We start from the raw sequence: 17437 nt of genomic DNA on the forward strand, positions 1-17437 counted from the left end.
ATATTCCTTTTCTTCTAATGATAAACCCATCCTGATGATCTTATTTCCTTTAGAGACATTTTGAAGGACTCTAACTTATCTTGAAAAAGCAATTCCTGTTTTTGGTAGTTTCTATCTTGCTCCTATTTTCACATGCATTTCTGCTGTCAAAAGATGTGCTTTTCCCCTTTATTTCAATTATGTGTATTTATTTTTATTCCAAATCCCCCCCAGGCACCTAACCCTTTTTAGATCTAAACTATTTCCTTTTGACTTGCCTTGATGTGCTTCGACTAGCTTCACAGCCAGACATCACAGACTGTTTTTTACAGGATCTGTGCACAGACCTGTTCTTTATTTGGTAACATCCACATTTATTTCATAGTGGAGCTACGCAATTTATTCTTCCATCTGTGCAGACAGTATTCTCACGGTTAGTGTTCGCAGGCTTTGATGGAAACTGATGGCACAAATTCCTCATGCATCAGTGAGAATTTTGTGAATGAGGTGGTAAGTGAATTAACTTATTTTACCAAAGAGCTTCATGGAGTAGAGTGCCCCAACAAATGAGTTTCTCTCTGTTTACAGCAGTTCTTATGTTCTGCTTATGGCCCTGTTCATACTCTGTTTTCAGCCCTAATTGAAAACAAGCCTAGATTCTGCTCAAACCCCTCTTTTCAAGTGTAGACAAGACCAAACTGTTTGGAAACCAACATGGAATGCTATTTCTTCAGGATAGTTCTTAATGCAATTGTTGGAAAGTTTGATCTTATTTTCCTTGGCAAGACAAGATTTGCACTCAGGTTAGAATTATTTCAAAGCACTTGCTTTTGGAGCTCAGGAAGATATTAGCTGTGAGAAGGTGTTGATTGCGGTGGAAATTTGCCAACATGTAGCAGGATATGACACAACCCTTCTTCAAACTTAGCTGCTGACTCTGTGCCTGTTCTGCATTCACATTATTTTTAATAAGGATGGTATGAAGTTTTACTAATCCTTGCAAATATATCCTGATTTGTATGAAGTGTTTGGCACCAGAAGCTGGCCACTGCCAAAAGTCCCTCAAGACTCTGAAGAGCAGCTCACAGCCAAGGCCCCTTTTGGGGCTCATGAAATCTTTTAGTCCTTAGGCAAAGAATGCCAACAGTGTTCAGAAAGATTATGTTTTACTGTATGGATGAAACAATCTCCCCTTGTGGCTACTCTAGCCAATGACATGAGGCTAAAAATTAAATTCTGCAGTGCTGATGGTCTTCTCACTTATTTCACAAGGTGGAGAATACTTTGAGTAAACGTAACTCCAAGATTATTTCAGTCAAAGAGGAGAAAAAAAAAAGTTTCAATATGTTTTGCTTTGTAGCTGCATAGCTCAATAGAAATTGGGCTCCAAGACAGCCCAAACAAGAATAATTATTTATTTGATTAAGTAATTATAATACTTGAGAGATCTGTTACTACTTTGGAGTACAACAGGTTAATAGCTTAATGCGAGATTTAGGTATTTTAAAAGGCATTTTTGGTCCTACAGATGAAGGGAAACACCTACTGGGATATTCTAAAATCCTAGAATTCAGAGGGATTTTACACTAAAAGGTAGAGACATGCATATTGTTGGCTAGGTTAGAGTAGGAGTGATGTTTTGCTCAATTATCATCATCCATACACCAATAACCTCAGTATCTTGAGGTGTCTAGCAAACATAATGGGCTCCATTTAATTAGTCTTTATCCACAAAGATGTCTGTCAGGCAGACATCTAGACATTCAAAATAGACAGTTTGTCCAACTAAACATGGCACACTGCTAAATGCTACATATGCTCTAGGCTTCCTTATCCTTCAGAGGGAAACCTCTGGCCACATACACAGCTTTCCTTTCAGGTTCAGTGTTCTCTTGTAAAAGGAAGCCAGCCCCAAGGCAGCAGTCTGAAAATACCACAGAAGACCTTGTAAACACACCCTAGGGTGTCCAACCTGCAGCCTTATGCCATGGTGATAATGAAGGTGTTCAGATAATATTTACTGCTGATTATGAAATTGATATTTCATTTCCCAGAAGATTTCCCTGAGGTATCCACAAGCAAAATCCATGTACTTCTTCTTGGATCCTCAGAGATCAACCTTTAAAGGCACTTAATTGCTGTATTTTAAACAGTCTACTCAGAAATTAAATATTGCATAGAAAAAAATGGTTCCAATAAAAGGGAGTACAAATCATGACAATTCCAAAACATAAATCTCTTTGTTACTTCTCAGTACTGTTCTGTAGCTACTTCTGCTAACCCTTTGCATGTTTTATTGAAGCTCTTTTTTTTTTTTTTTTTTTTTTTTTTTTAAGTATGTAGAAAAGAGAGAAAAGAGATTGGGAGACAGGTGGACAGTGAGGACATTTTTTCAACTGTCTACATTGAGATAAGGAAATACTTTTGCTTCATAAAATCAGATTTTTGCAGGGTCCCAGTTCCATACGTGAAACAGGATCATTCAGAAAGGAATTCTGAAAGATATTTCCAAAGAATGAATGTTTTGAGATTATCCATTGTGTGTGTCCAGGACATCTTTTTTATATGTAATTTAATTAGCATTGAGTAATGACATTACATTTTATATTGCTAATCACATATTATAATTACCTAATTACAAATTGTAAATATATGATTACATGAATTTGCACCAGAATTCATAATTACACTTAATTACACTAATTGCATCAATCTAAACTAATCAACCAGAGAATACCGGGAAAAGTCATGCAAACAAAGCCTACAGGGAAGAACTTCTTGAGAGTGAGCCCACATTCCCAGAGACATAGCACTGCTTATAGCCGAAAAATAATTTAGAAGTACACATGCATGGGCAACAATTTCTCTGACCTAAAGGTGATTTTATGCTCTCAAAAATCTGCTTCTGCTCTGCAGTGGAGCAAACACACCCTCAAAACTTGTTGGAAATTTTTGTTTGCTTCCACATAAAAAGACAAGGTGGGTACATCTGCTCCCAGTGAAGGATTTGGTTTCAAAGAATTGCCAGTGTCCACCAGAAAATCAGATATATTGGATGCTGGCTTCACTGAAAGCAACAGGTACTTCCCATTTCTTACAAGGGAGCCCTAAATGTCCCACTTCAATAATGGGAGAGGATTTACCGCTGTTCTATTCTGGGTGACAGGCTGAGGAGCCAACTCCTTGCAAGAGCACTGCCTTGACCATGGGGTCAGGGCTTTCACCCAGCACCTTGGCCTTTTGGGGTCCATCTCTCAACCCTTGTCCTTAAGCACCATTTATTGCAAAATGAATACCAACACTTTTTTAACTCTATTAAAGCAGATATTGCCATATATGAATATCATTTACTTTCTTTACTAATTAGTGGCCTATTTTTCTGTCAGATGCTTATCATGACCTGAGGGAAGGTTTCAATAAAGGAAACATATGAAGCTTTTGATGCATTTTCAGTAATTAAATCTCATCTTACATATTTATATACGTTTCCTTCCTTTGGGGACCAATTTTGAGGAAACTGAGTGGAGTCCTGCTGATCAGAGAGAAAGACAGACAATTATGGACTACTCCCTTCTTTCTGTCCCTTTTATCACTCTGGTACTGTAATTAAAACTGTTGTGTTGTAAATAAGGCTTTATACATCTCAAATGAAAAGGATCTGTTGCCAATAAAGCATACAGTGTATACAGTGTCATCATGAGGGAAACAAACAGAGAGATGAAGTATATTTCCCTGTGGATGCACTCTTGTAAGTCCCATTAATACTCATAATTTAATGATGGGGTGGGTAAGCGTTCTACTCCAAGGCATTTAGAAGTGACATGACTCAGCTGGGGTGTAGTAGATGTGCTTTAAAATGTCACATTCCTTCTCCAGTGCTCCATTTCCCAGGAAGATAATCTCTTTGGCATTTTTTCTTATGTTCCTAATGGATTTGAAAAAATAGAAGAGCCTTTTCTCTGCGAGCAGCTGGAGGTGAGTATAAGCCATTTGTCACAGGAGTCCTTTGCAAAATGTTCCCTTCTTCTGACCCAAGGCCGTGCTTCCCAAGGGTGTTGTGACCCTGGGAGTATCCTGAATGATGGCTGTGGGACTGGGAGGTGTTAGAAAACCTCACTTTCTGTACCCCCTATGTACTTTGATCTTTAACGGCCTTTGTCAGACTCTTAAAACTCAGTGAGTTGTACAGTGTTATCATTATTCTCAGCAATACAATCGTGCTCTCACATTCAGTGAAAACATGAGGCAATAGCATGATGCCTGTTCGTGCAGAAGCTCCTGCCCTGAGAAGACTCAAGTCACGCAAAACCGTTACATTAAATACTGTTCATGCTCAAACCCAGCAATGCTCATCTACTGCCTTTCTGAAACAGCATCAATCACAGAAAATGTTTTCAATATAGCTAAAACTTATGGTAATGTTTCTATTCAAGTATGTCAAAGCTAGGCCATCCTGCAGTTGAATTTACGCATACGATCTCAGTCCTCACCCTGTGTGTATGTGTAACATACTATTTAAGCACCCAGCTACACATTATATTTTCCACAGAATTAAGCTCCTTGGAGGCTTTCAGCAGGGCACCAGTGATTGAATATTTGGTCTAGATCTACAGAAGTACTTTATCTTCTAGAGTGCAAAAACTGTGTCTTCAAAATCCCTTCTCTGATTCCACCTCACTTGGAAGTTGTCTCAGGTTCTCAGGTCTTAATTATTCCACATCTGTCAGTAAATATCCTTAAGTATCTAGGCATGCTCCAAGGATATTTGTCCTGATTATGCAGAGTACTTTGCATCTTCTTCATTTCTAGACCTCATTGGAATAAGCAAACTCATGGCTCCCCAGCCTGCTTTCCCTGAGGACTGCTAGAGCACAGTCCCTTCACAAAAAGAGAAACAGAAGAGCAGAGTGTTGATTCCCCTTTTATCTGAGAGCTCAGGACTCAGAGGTCTTAGACAAGGTACACAAGAACCATGTGTGGTTGCCCTCTCCACCCAGAAAACATTCAAACTTCTCTCTCCCCTCTCGTTCAAATACAAATCAAAGCAGAGGATGAAAGAGTACCAGCTAGGCTTGCCCTATCTATTTCTTTGAAGTTGTTCCACTAGACATAATCTAATCCAATACCTACCGAATCAGACAAGAACAAGCAAAAGTTTCCATCTGTCTTGCAGTTACACCTCCAAGCGGGAGCAGCAGCACTGGGTGTTACAATGTGTAAGCCTTTCCCTGTCTCTCCATGGGTGAATTTTCACAAAACTTGAGTGAGGTGAAGGGATGTTATTTCACTTCACAAAGATGAGCAATGAGTTACAGAGATTAAATTATCTGACGTATCAACCAAATTCCAGTGCCTGGTTTGCTCCTCTGAATGTTGCCCTGTTAATTACCTAACCTGTGTTAAGTATTTTAGGTCTGTCAAAACATCTTAAGCTAGGATTATGGAGAAGGTACTGGACAAAAAGAAGGAGACATTTCCAATGGCAATTTACCCCACTCATCCTGGAATGGGGTGAACCTTCACTCCTTGTCTGCTACCACACAACACATCAGAGTGGGTTTTCAGTGGCTTTTCACATAAGTGAAAATATGATCTTTGCCTTCCCTTCACCTGATACTTTGTACAATGCTAGCTTAAGGACCTCCTGAGTTCTGCCTCGTAGATCAAACTGTTTTGCGAAGTCAGGAGTGAACTGGATGATTATGTCTCTGAAGAAATTGTTTCTGCAGTATTCTGTTTTCACAGCATCACACTTAAATCTGGCTAACTACAAATCAATTTTCATTTTAATGCCTGTTCTTAAAAGAAATATTTTTATATACTTGGACAAATGAAATTTCTCATCTTGATTTTAAGTTAGCACAAAAACTTTTTGCACAAAATTAAAAGTTTTTCTAAATAATTTGCTATTGTATGTTGAGAAATTGATACAATTCCACTGTTTTCTCAGGCTGCTTTGAAAAAAAAAAAAAAAAATTAAAAAATGTATCCAAAGAAAACAAAACAAAACAAACAAACAAACAAAACAGCACAGAAATGTCTCTAACTGTGCTGCTAATTGTGGTGAATTTTCATTTTACACCGTCTGCCACCCGCAGGTCCAGGAGTGATGATCTCAGATGCCTTTACTCATTCACTTCATTCTCTGACCGGTCTGCATACTCCACTATTCCTGACAGAACCAATGACGGAAAACTAAATGCTCAGATGAATCTCAGCAGCTGTTTCTGTGTACAGTGCTGTACCAGGCTGTTAATATTGTCATGAGATATGCAAAGTTATGTACATAGAGAAAACAACTTAAGGCGTACAAGGAGAACAGGATATTGGCTAACTTAACTTAGTGCTACTCTACATCCTTCTCTGAAAACATCAGCTAAGTTGTCAACAGGAATAAAAAATAGTGGTATAATATTTAGAATGATTAAGAAACAAAATGAGAAGAAAAAAATGCACACATCATTATGCCAAGTTATATTGCTTCATAACATACCTTTATCTTGGGTATCATGCAGTTCTGCTATCCTCTTTTGTCCCCAAGGGAGGAAGCATCATGAACAAAATCTCATGCTTTGTCCAAGTCAGGAATGCCTCCACAAAAGACATATGAAATAGCTCAGATTTTCATGCCTGGAAAAACCATGAAAGAGAGAACATGTATGGCATGTTAAGTTTGACAATCATGTTTGGCCATAGAGAAAGCCAATCTGGAAAGGTTAACAACTATTGCCCATAATCCAGAAACTAGAGGGCACCTAATAAAATTTTCAATGGTGGGTTTAAAACAGAGAGAAGAAAGGACTGCAAAGCAGCCTATACCTCTTGAGACATCTGTCCTACTGATTCCTGAAACTTGGATAAATACAGATTTATATTATTCCTCAGAACTTTTTTTTTTAAGTATCTGCTCTAGGTGCTAGCAGAGAAAAGGCGTGGACCAAACCAACCTTTGGCTGGACACAGTGGGCCTTTTTATGCTGAATAACGCTTTGTGCAGTACAGAAGACCCAGATGAAGTGTGTTCATGCAGACACAGTGAGGCTTTGCCACCTCCACGTCCCTTCCTGGCATGTGAGGATGCCTCTTTGGGTCCTGGAACTGTAAAAATGATGGTCGTTCTGAATCAGAAAGTAACTGTCAGCTCCCCAAGGTAGCCAGATGGTGACAGCAGGAGACAGGAGACTTGAGTGGAAATCTTCTGGGAGTGATGGTGGATAGTCGGCTGAATATGAGCCAGCAGTGTGCTCAGGTGGCCAAGAAGGCCAACGGCATCCTGGCTTGTATCAGGAACAGCGTGACCAGCAGGGCTAGGGAGGTGATCGTCCCCCTGTACTCAGCTCTGGTGAGGCCGCACCTCGAGTACTGTGTTCAGTTTTGGGCCCCTCGCTACAAGAAGGACATCGAGGTGCTTGAGCGGGTGCAGAGAAGGGCGACGAAGCTGGTGAGGGGCCTGGAGAACAAGTCCTACGAGGAGCGGCTGAGGGAGCTGGCCTTGTTCAGCCTGGAGAAGAGGAGGCTCAGGGGTGACCTTATCGCTCTTTTTAGGTACCTCAAGGGAGGCTGTAGCGAGGTGGGGGTTGGCCTGTTCTCCCACGTGCCTGGTGACAGGACGAGGGGGAATGGGCTTAAGTTGAGCCAGGGGAGTTTTAGGTTAGATGTTAGGAAGAACTTCTTCACTGAAAGGGTTGTGAGGCACTGGAACAGGCTGCCCAGGGAAGTGGTGGAGTCACCATCCCTGGAAGTCTTCAAAAGACGTTTAGATGTAGAGCTTAGGGATATGGTTTAGTGGAGGGCTGTTAGCGTTAGGTTGGAGGTTGGACTCGATGACCTTGAGGTCTCTTCCAACCTAGAAAATTCTGTGATTCTGTGATCTTAAAGCTGCTCCCATTTTCCTCATGTCCAAAAGGGGGCATGTGAGAGGTGAGAGTGATAGAGACAGCACAGCAAATGTCACATTGCAGTTATTGCATCTCCACTGATGTGAAGGGCATCCCATAGAGGTGTTGAGCTGCAATGTGGTTAAAAATGGTTTGAGAGACCTCTGGTTCCATGAACAGGCACATCTTCAAATCCCCAGCCAGGCAATATGTGTCCATGGAGCTGGTCTTTCCAATCTTAGGGAGTTTTTATTCCTACAGCAAAGTCTAATTTTCTTTGTCACAACAAAGGCAGATGGCTTAATTTGCATCAACATGTAATAAACAATATGCCTTTCAGCAGAGCCAGGAGAGGAAGCACCTTAATTCTTCCCGGTGAGTGCTAAAAACCCTGGCAGTGAGGATGAAAGCAAAGGGAATCAAGAAGTGCTCTCAGAACTTCATTCTATTAAACACAGATGTCTGTATGCATGACTCTCCATAGCATGCAGAAAAAATGATTAGACTAAAAGTTAATAGGAGTATATGTGGTTCACTTTTCTGGCTCAGCCACAAAGCAGTCAATGGCAATTTCCATGGCTGAACAGTTTCCTTACAATCACAGCTGGGCAATTAAACTCCTGCCTGGCTAAGTTAGAAAACTGGGGAAGGAGGCAAAAGGTTTATACTGGGAAAAAGGGAACACTTACTGCAGTTGATTTGGGTTAAGCCAGTATTTTTAAATTACATCAAGCTACATTTCTAAATGAAATGCTTTTTAAAAAGTTCAATTTTTTTTTTTTTTAAACAAATGTCCCCCCTGATTTTTCCTTTGCCCTATTTTTCAAATTTACTGTCGACTCATGAATAGTTGCAGTCTCCCTAATACTGTGTGTTTTGACAAATAAATTATTTTTTCCAAATATTTCTTCTGAGTTTTCACTAAAACTTTGTACTCTCAGTATTTCAGCATAGCTGGGTTGGGAATGGTAAGTCTATGCTATTATTCTTCATTTAAATACAGAAATAATAATCTGAAAGTTACTATGTTTTTTTAACCTATTGAAAATTTGTGCCTTTATCTGGTGGCTTTGACCCAGAATCGAGCAAAACAAAGGGAATCCTTCCCTTGATTTTAATGTTTTGGGACTAAGCTCTCATGCTTTAGCAGAAGAAGCAGCAAAACCTGATGTTTTGCTGCTGTGATATAATTGTTTTTTCTTCTGTCAGTGTGCCCCAGAACACCAAGTCAACAGAGCCAAGTGCACATCTTACTCAGCACAGTATGAGTAATGTAGGTCTTCACCAGGGTTTTCTCCAGTCAAAGCAACATAGGCAAGACAGATATAGTTACTATATGCAAAAATACAAAACCCCACATTATTAGTACGTATTCAAGACTGGAAAAGCCATGATAAAAATTTTTAAAAAGCATTATTGTAGCCACCATCAGCCACAGAGAGAAGCAGGAATGCTTTGGGGACTATCAAAGCATGAACAATGCAAGAGAAAAATATGGTTTTATTGGTGCTCAGGACTAGGAGGATAATGCTGCACAAGTCAAAATTCAGAAATGTTTGGGAATGCAATAAAAATTTGTATTGGAACACCAGGATCAAAGGGAGTTTTGTCCCTGCTGTTGGAAAATACTGATTCTAGGAACCATACAGAAATCAGCAGGTACAAACCTAGAGTACAATGTCAGTAAGTCACACCCCTTAAGTCTCCCACTAGACTGGGGCATAATATTATTTGCCAACTAAAATGTTCTAAATCAGTATAAATTTTAGCCTAAGAAAAATGAATGTAAAAGAAACCTTCAAATGGGATGACTAAAAGTAAATATAAAAGGTCTTATGTGACTCAGGTAATCATAGAATCATTAATGCTGGAAGAGACCTTCAAGATCATCTGGTCCAACCATCACCCTACGAACAACGTCACCCACTAAACCATGCCCCTAAGCTTCACGTCCAACCTTTCCTTGAACACCCGCAGAGACGGTGACTCCACCGCCTCCCTAGGCAACTCGTTCCAATGCCTAACTACTCTTTCTGAGAAGAAATGTCTCCTCATTTCTAAATTCAACCTCCCCGATACAACTTGAGGCCATTCCCTCTAGTCCTGTCACTAGTTACCTGTGAGAAGAGCCTACTCCCAGCTCCCCCCACCTTCCTTTCATGTAGTTGTAGAGAGCAATAAGGTCTCCCCTGAGCCTTCTCTTCTCCAGACTAAACAACCCCAGTTCCCTCAGCTGCTCCTCACAGGACTTGTGCTCCAGGCCCTTCACCAGCTTCATAGCCCTTCTCTGGACACGCTCCAGGGCCTCAGTGTCCTTCTTGTACTGAGCAGCCCAAAGCCTAACACAGCACTCGAGGTGCGACCTCAGCAGAGCAGAATACAAAGGGACGATCACCCCCCTGGTCCTGCTGGCTACACTATTCCTGATACAAACCAGGATGCCATTGTCCTTCTTGGCCACCTGGGCACACTGCTGGCCCATGTTCAAGAGAGCATTGACCAACATGCCCAGATCCTTTTCCTCTGCACAGCTTTTCAGCCACTCTGCCTCAAGCCTGTAGCACTGCATGGGGTTGTTGTGGCTTAGCACTTAGCCATGTTGAACCTTATCCCATTGGCCTCTGCCCATCGACCCAACTTGTCCAGGTCCCTCTGCAGGGCCTTCCTACCCTCTGGCAGATTGACACTTCCCCCCCAACTTGGTGTCAGTTGCAAACTTACTGAGGGTGCACTCAATTCCTTCATCCAAATAATAAAGATATTAAAGGCAAATGGCCCCAACACCAGCCCCCGGGGAACACCACATGTGACCAGTCACCAGCCGGATTTCACTCCATTCACCATCACTCTCTGGGCCCAGCCATCCAGACAGTTTTTACCCCAGCACAGAGTGTACCTGCCCAAGCCATGCACTACCAGCTTCTCCAGGAGAATACTGTGGGAGACCATGTCAAAGGCCTTGCTGAAGTCTAGGTAGACTACATCAACAGGCTTTCCCTCATCCACCAGGAGGGTCACCCACAGATTATGGGTCACCTGTAATGATTCTACATCTCCCCAGGAAACTACCTGGAATTGATATTGTACATCAGAGGAAAGATAGGGAAACTGGGCATAAATGATGTGGTTATTAACTGTGTGATCAAACTGAAATCAAACCATGTTTAGGCTTTTAAGTTCAACATTTTATGATTTTTTTTTTAATTCAAAAATCATCCAGAGATGAGTTTCTCAGTGTTGGGCATAGTATATCAGGTTAGCTAGGAAACATTGAAGAGAGCTCTGTTCCCCTTCCTACATCCTCCAGGATGTTGCAGTCCCAAAAAAAGAATTTTAAAACTAAAACCGGGTAGGAGGGGGGGAGGATGGACATGGACACTACATAACATTTCTTTTCTTTACAAGTGAAATACTTTACAAGTGAAATACATCCATCAAGCACATCCATAGTAACCTGGAACACCTAGAGAGAAATGCTTCTATGTAACACTGGTAAGAAATCCCACTCAGAATGAGGAGAAACAGAGGAACAATTATCATAATGACACGTGAGCAATGGAGATCTTTACATGGGGGCTAGAAGCAAGCCAGATCCAGATTCCCTGAAACTGGTGAGACACAGCATCTGCAAGATAACTTCTCAGGCAGATCCTTGCAATTGTTTTGATGCAAAATAATTGCAAGAGCTTCAGATCATGTGTTAGGAGGAGGTCATGTGTTCAGGCCATGTGCTAGGAAGAGAGTTCAAACATGCAGAGTTTATGCACACAGACAGATTTCTTGCATTGTGTTCTGGAACATCAGTGATTGATCAACGTCCGAGACATTCTTCTGGACTACAACCAAGTGATGAGATCACTCTTTGTCATTCCTTAAGATATAAGGATATCAAGTGATCACAGGAAAGTCCTTTCCCTCTTTGTTTAAAACAAGCAAGCCCAAAGCAGCACATTTTTCTTCTAGTGTGACTGATTGCGTCCTGCAGCATGGTCCAAACAGGATGTCAGACAAACAGAACAGGGAGACAACTTGCAAAGAGCAAAGGCTGAGACTTCAGAAGGAGATGCATGAGAGGGGCAGCCAAATGTCCACAGTGCAGATGAATATCTACATTTTTGCCCTGGTCCTCAACAGGGAAGAAAAAGACATCAACACAAAGAAGGAAAATGAAGAGCTCTGTTAGGACTATTAAAACAACTATTAATGCTTGATATTTCTGTAAAACTATCTATTCAATCTTCAGTCTTCTTCAAGTCTTAAACTCCTTTTGGAGCTCTTTGAAGGCGATAAGCACATGGGCATGGATGGTCCCATTGATATAATATACTTTTCTAAAACCTTTCAACAAAGTCCCTCTCCACAGATTTTTAAGGAAACTAGGCTGTGACTACATAGGAATGAAGCCTCTTTTTTGAATTAATACCTGATAAAGGGACAAGAAACAGAGTAATAATAAACTGTTTATGACTAGGAGAGAAGTCACAAGGAGAGTTCTCAGGGGATCTGGGCTGCAAAATCTGTTGTCCAATACATTCATGAATGCTCCAGAAAAGAGGTGGAGGGTGGAAAGAACAACAAAAGAAAATCAAAGAATGGGCATAGTTTTCTGAAGTTATGGAAAAAAAATAACATATTCAGGGTAGTAAGGATGAATCATCTATGAAAAGTCTTTTCTGAAGCCCTACAAGACTGAGTGTTGGAGCAATAAAGTGGCAGATGAACTGCCCTGCCCCCCTCCCCCCCCCCAAAAAAAAAAAAAAAAGTAAAAAAAAATGGGTAAAAATTAAAGGGGAAGGGAAGGGAAGGGAAGGGAAGGGAAGGGAAGGGAAGGGAAGGGAAGGGAAGGGAAGGGAAGGGAAGGGAAGGGAAGGGAAGGGAAGGGAAGGGAAGGGAAGGGAAGGGAAGGGAAGGGAAGGGAAGGGAAGGGAAGGGAAGGGAAGGGAAGGGAAGGGAAGGGAAGGGAAGGGAAGGGAAGGGAAGGGAAGGGAAGGGAAGGGAAGGGAAGGGAAGGGAAGGGAAGGGAAGGGAAGGGAAGGGAAGGGAAGGGAAGGGAAGGGAAGGGAAGGGAAGGGAAGGGAAGGGAAGGGAAGGGAAGGGAAGGTTCTACTTCTGATTTTTTATGTGCTTTGAATGTAAAACTTGCTTATTGTTTCCACTGTAACATGGCTTACCTAGCCTACATTAAACAGAGCACTTCTGTGATTTGAGGAATGTAGGCCAGAAAAAATATGCAGGAAAAGATTGGAGGTTGCAGGACAAATACTGCACTGTCACACACAAGAGTGACTGCATTGAAATTGATGGGATTGTACTGGTGAAGCCATAGGAAAGAAAGCCAATCTGACATCTCTAAAAAACACTTTCTTCCAAAATACTAAAATATCCACATAGGGATGTAATCCCTATATCCCTAATGTATATCTGGGAGATGAAGAATAAACACACAAATGAAATATTGCAATCATTTTTTTTTACTGTTAAACTAAAAGAGCTTAATCTATTTGTTCCTTGTATTGAATTTCTGCTCATGTAACAGTTTCAAATTTGGAACTGGGTACTCAAGAAAAAAAAAAACCTGCATGTATCATTATTGCTCATTTCAATTAGGCTGAAAGATTAGCTGTAATGTCTGCAAAAACCTGCTGTGGAATATCCTGATTCTTAACTCCACCCAGCAAAAGCCCTGCAGAGATTGCTCTGAAGTGCTTCCCATGGAGATCATGAGGTTTTACAGAGGATAAACACAGAGTTTGGCAAATAGATTTGAAATGACTGATTTACTCAGATTTCCATGTTTACTGGTTTGCCACTGCTATAATTTGTACTTGTTGTCATATCTCATCTGGCCACATTCTGCACATTTTGTAAGAGGCGTTCTGGGAGGATTCATGTTTTGTAACTTTAGCACCACCACATGGTTGGCTGTGTTTTAAAATCCCTTTAAGAAACTGATTTTTTCCTTTTCTCTCTCTCTTTTTTCTTTTTTTTTTTTTTTTTTTTTAATACCTTTTCTTCTCTTTACAGGGTTTCTTTTTCACAGGCATTAAATAAATACTTGAAACCATTTCCCACTTGGAGCAGGTGTAAGATGAAATACCTCATTCCTGAGCAATCAAAATCTGAATTCTCTCTTAGGGCGGTAGGGTTCCCATTATTCCCTTGAAAGCCCCTAAAAGCAAATGCCATTCTGTGCCTGAATGTACTGGCCAAAAACATTTGCAATCGACAGCTAGAACATTCAGTTTCCTACTTCTTTGAATATTTCTTGTGGCACATTTTCAAAAAATGTGCTAATATTGTAATAAATAACAACTCTTCTCTTCAAAAGAAAAGAAGAAAGAAGCTGCCCATGCTGACAGCAACAGCGGATGCCAAATGGAAGATATTCAGAGTTCATCTCTCTAAACAGACTGAAGAATTACCTTCCTACTTCTCTTTTCCAGGTACACATCTGCATGATGAGACAGGATGGGACATTTTAAATGTGACTTCATCTCTCCCTGCAACCCTCCCAGGTACTGCAGCCAGGCCCATGCACCTCATCCCATGCTCTCCCAACTGCTCATGTAAAGGGCTAAAATTCAGGCACCACCTATTCTGCCTCAGAGAGGTCTTTACCATAAACAGAATGCTGAAATCTAGCTGATGACTGCAAGTTTTGCCATCAGGCATTAACCAGTATATTTGACTCAAAAAAAAAAAAAACAAAAAAAAAAAAAAAACAGGTTTTCCTAACATGAACAAATACAATGGAAGTTTTTTCAATGTTCATGTTAGTGAGGCTATTTAACTGCTACGCTATTTTTCTAGATATATGCCTGTAGCAGAGGAAAGTGTGTATGTCCCTGTCATTGTTCATTAAATGGACAGACTGAACAATCTACTCTGAGTTAACTGATGAAAAAAATCTCAAATTAGTTGAAGTCTGTTATATCTCAAACATCTAACAAAATTTTCAAAAGAAAACAAAACCTATACCAGGGAAATACTGGTATAGTAATCACCTAGGAAAGTTTACAGAACAGATTTGCTTTAGGGAAAGAAACAAAGATAAATGTGACTTACATTCTGTCTCTTTCGAATAATTAAAAGTCATCTCAAGCTGCAGAGTAGACGCAAATGGCAAATTCAGTGTACCATTTATCTCCCAAGTTTATTCCTTGCTGGAAGTTTCATTCCGGAGGAATTTTTATCTGACTTTGGCAAGATGGGCAACCATACTACAGAATTCACCCTACAGCATGCAGGAGGACACCTTCAGTGCTTAATCAACCAGAGTTTCAAAAGTAATGAAGTACATAGCTCACCAGTAAATAACCACCATGAATAACAGCAGTGTGATCATTTACCACCCTTTACTATTTCAATTATCAGAAACAGACATTTCTACCAATATTCCAAAGCCCTAAAAGGCATGTTTATGTATGTGTACATGTGGAAATCAAATCTGAAGTATTTTGGCATCACCAATGGATTGCCAAGAAGGTATAACAGAAAATGGTGCAATAATAACGTAATGGTGCAATAATAACGTAAACAACTGTATTTATTTGCAGGTGTAGTCTCTTCCACTATCTTGCCTTTGCAGCAATGCCTAAGACATGGTAGCATGTTGCCCCACATTATTTTTTAAAAAAGGATTTCTGAAACAAGCATCATTCTGAGTGGTATTTACTGGTGCTAAGTGACATGAGATACTCTAAACGTGGCCAAGTTATCACTCTCTCTCGATATATATATATATATATATATATATATATATATATATATCGAGAGAGAGTGATAACTTATTTATATGTATTTATATATATATATATATATATATATATATATATATATATACATATAAATAAGTTATCACTTATATATATATATATAAAAGTTATCACTTTATATATATATATATAAAAAGGAGGTACCCTCATGGGTCAAGTGGATTCTCCAGGTTGAAATAACCTGTAAAATTTTATTTACCATCCTGTTGTATTTATTTCTTTTACTTGATCCAATATTAAAGTGTCAGTGTCTGCGATCATCAGAGAAAGACTGGGACCAAGGAACACACAAAGGAGAGTGAAATATGAAATATACATATCATATTAATTTAGGTTGAGGGTTTCTTTTTTTGTTTAATCAAAATATATGAAAATGTACTGTGCCAATGTGTAACAGAAAAATAACCCCCATCTGGATTGGTGCATCCAGACCCACAAAGTGCTATCAAAACCAAAGGAGTTAAGGCTGACAGAAAAGTCTGCCTGGAGGGATTCAAATTAAATATCAAGACCTTGTGTTTTAAGATGACATCTCTCTGGAAAAAATTCCTTTTACTAAGGCCCATAAGGAGTAACAGTGGTGTTTAGATCATGTTTTAGCATATCAGGTTAGCACAGGAGGTCACGTCTGCTGTTTCATGACCTGTACTTTTTAATCCTGACTGAGCAGAGAGGTATAAAATGCAAGTTTCCTATCATAAGTCTTGTAATACTACAGCATGGAAAAATCCCATTATCTTTATTCTTTCTGCCAGCACGATTTGTGCAAATAAGGCAGCTTTCATTGACCTCCTATTTGTCACACAATATGCCTTCAGATTTCATTTGCTTGCTTTTTCCTCAAACTTTAATTTAGCACATATCCATCTATGTATACCTATTGTATACAAATACATATATATATGTATATATATATAATATATACGTATATATATTGCATATATATTGTATGCATTCCACCTATTGTGTACACCAATGTAGACAATGAGAGGCAATGTGGTCCAGGCAGGAGCCATGTCATTGGCTCAGACAAGGGGGCTCCAGAAGAGCTGGTGCCCTTGACACAACAAATTGCCAGAAGCTTGGGGCCACTATTTCTGGTCTTTCTTATTTCAGACTCTTCAAGTCATTACAAACCCAGAGGAAACCACTTAAGTGTTTCCACATCAAGTTCATGACCTGATGCTGCATCAGTTTATGAAAAGACAACAAAGGCACCATCATGAGCTTTTACTGTGCTGGACAAGGCCTACATGATATTCACCTTCTAGCCCATATTGAAGTTGTTGTCTTTTGGAATAAACACACTTTTCCTTCTCATCTTTTGTCATAAACCAAAAAAAAAAAAAAAAAAAAAAAAAAAGAAAATTGCCCATATTAAATGTTCCATAATTTTCTGCTTTGCTGAAAGCAGAAATGAGACCATCTGGACAATAACATGCAATATTTATGCCAAAGGTTTCACTAGTATCTAATGAAGAGTACAGGACTGAGAGCCTGTTTCAAGGACAGTGTTATCTCTAAGAAAATGAGCATGCCTACAAGTGCAGCATTTCTTTGGCTAAGATATTCAGAAGTAACAAGGAACTGTTCACATTTGATTTCTTGAATGTTGGAAGCAGGTTAAAGAGCTTTGCTCTTAGGTGACAGGGTGATAAAACAAATGCTAAAAATACTGCTCCTCAAACATATTTCCTCACTTGCACTCCAAAAAAATTAGGTCCTCCCCTTCCAGAAGCTGGGCTTTCTGTCACATTAAAGAGAGAGAGGGAAAAAAAGACTGCCATTGCACCTCTGCCTTTAGAT

General features: G+C 39.9%; 1 long non-coding RNA gene across 1 annotated transcript in view; it reads right to left on the minus strand.

Moving 5' to 3' along the window:
• Positions 1-2519: 2519 nt before the first annotated feature.
• LOC311433679 overlaps positions 2520-17437 on the minus strand; it is a 43837-nt gene continuing 28919 nt past the window's right edge. The window contains exons 2-3 of the long non-coding RNA XR_014690895.1: positions 6473-6609; positions 2520-4857 (exon numbers count right to left, since the gene is read on the minus strand). This is a non-coding gene — a long non-coding RNA (uncharacterized lncRNA). The remainder of the gene's footprint in view (positions 4858-6472; positions 6610-17437) is intronic.

The sequence above is a fragment of the Aythya ferina genome, assembly GCF_964211825.1.
Source record: "Aythya ferina genome assembly, chromosome: 3".
In the NCBI taxonomy this organism is placed as follows: Eukaryota; Metazoa; Chordata; class Aves; order Anseriformes; family Anatidae; genus Aythya; species Aythya ferina.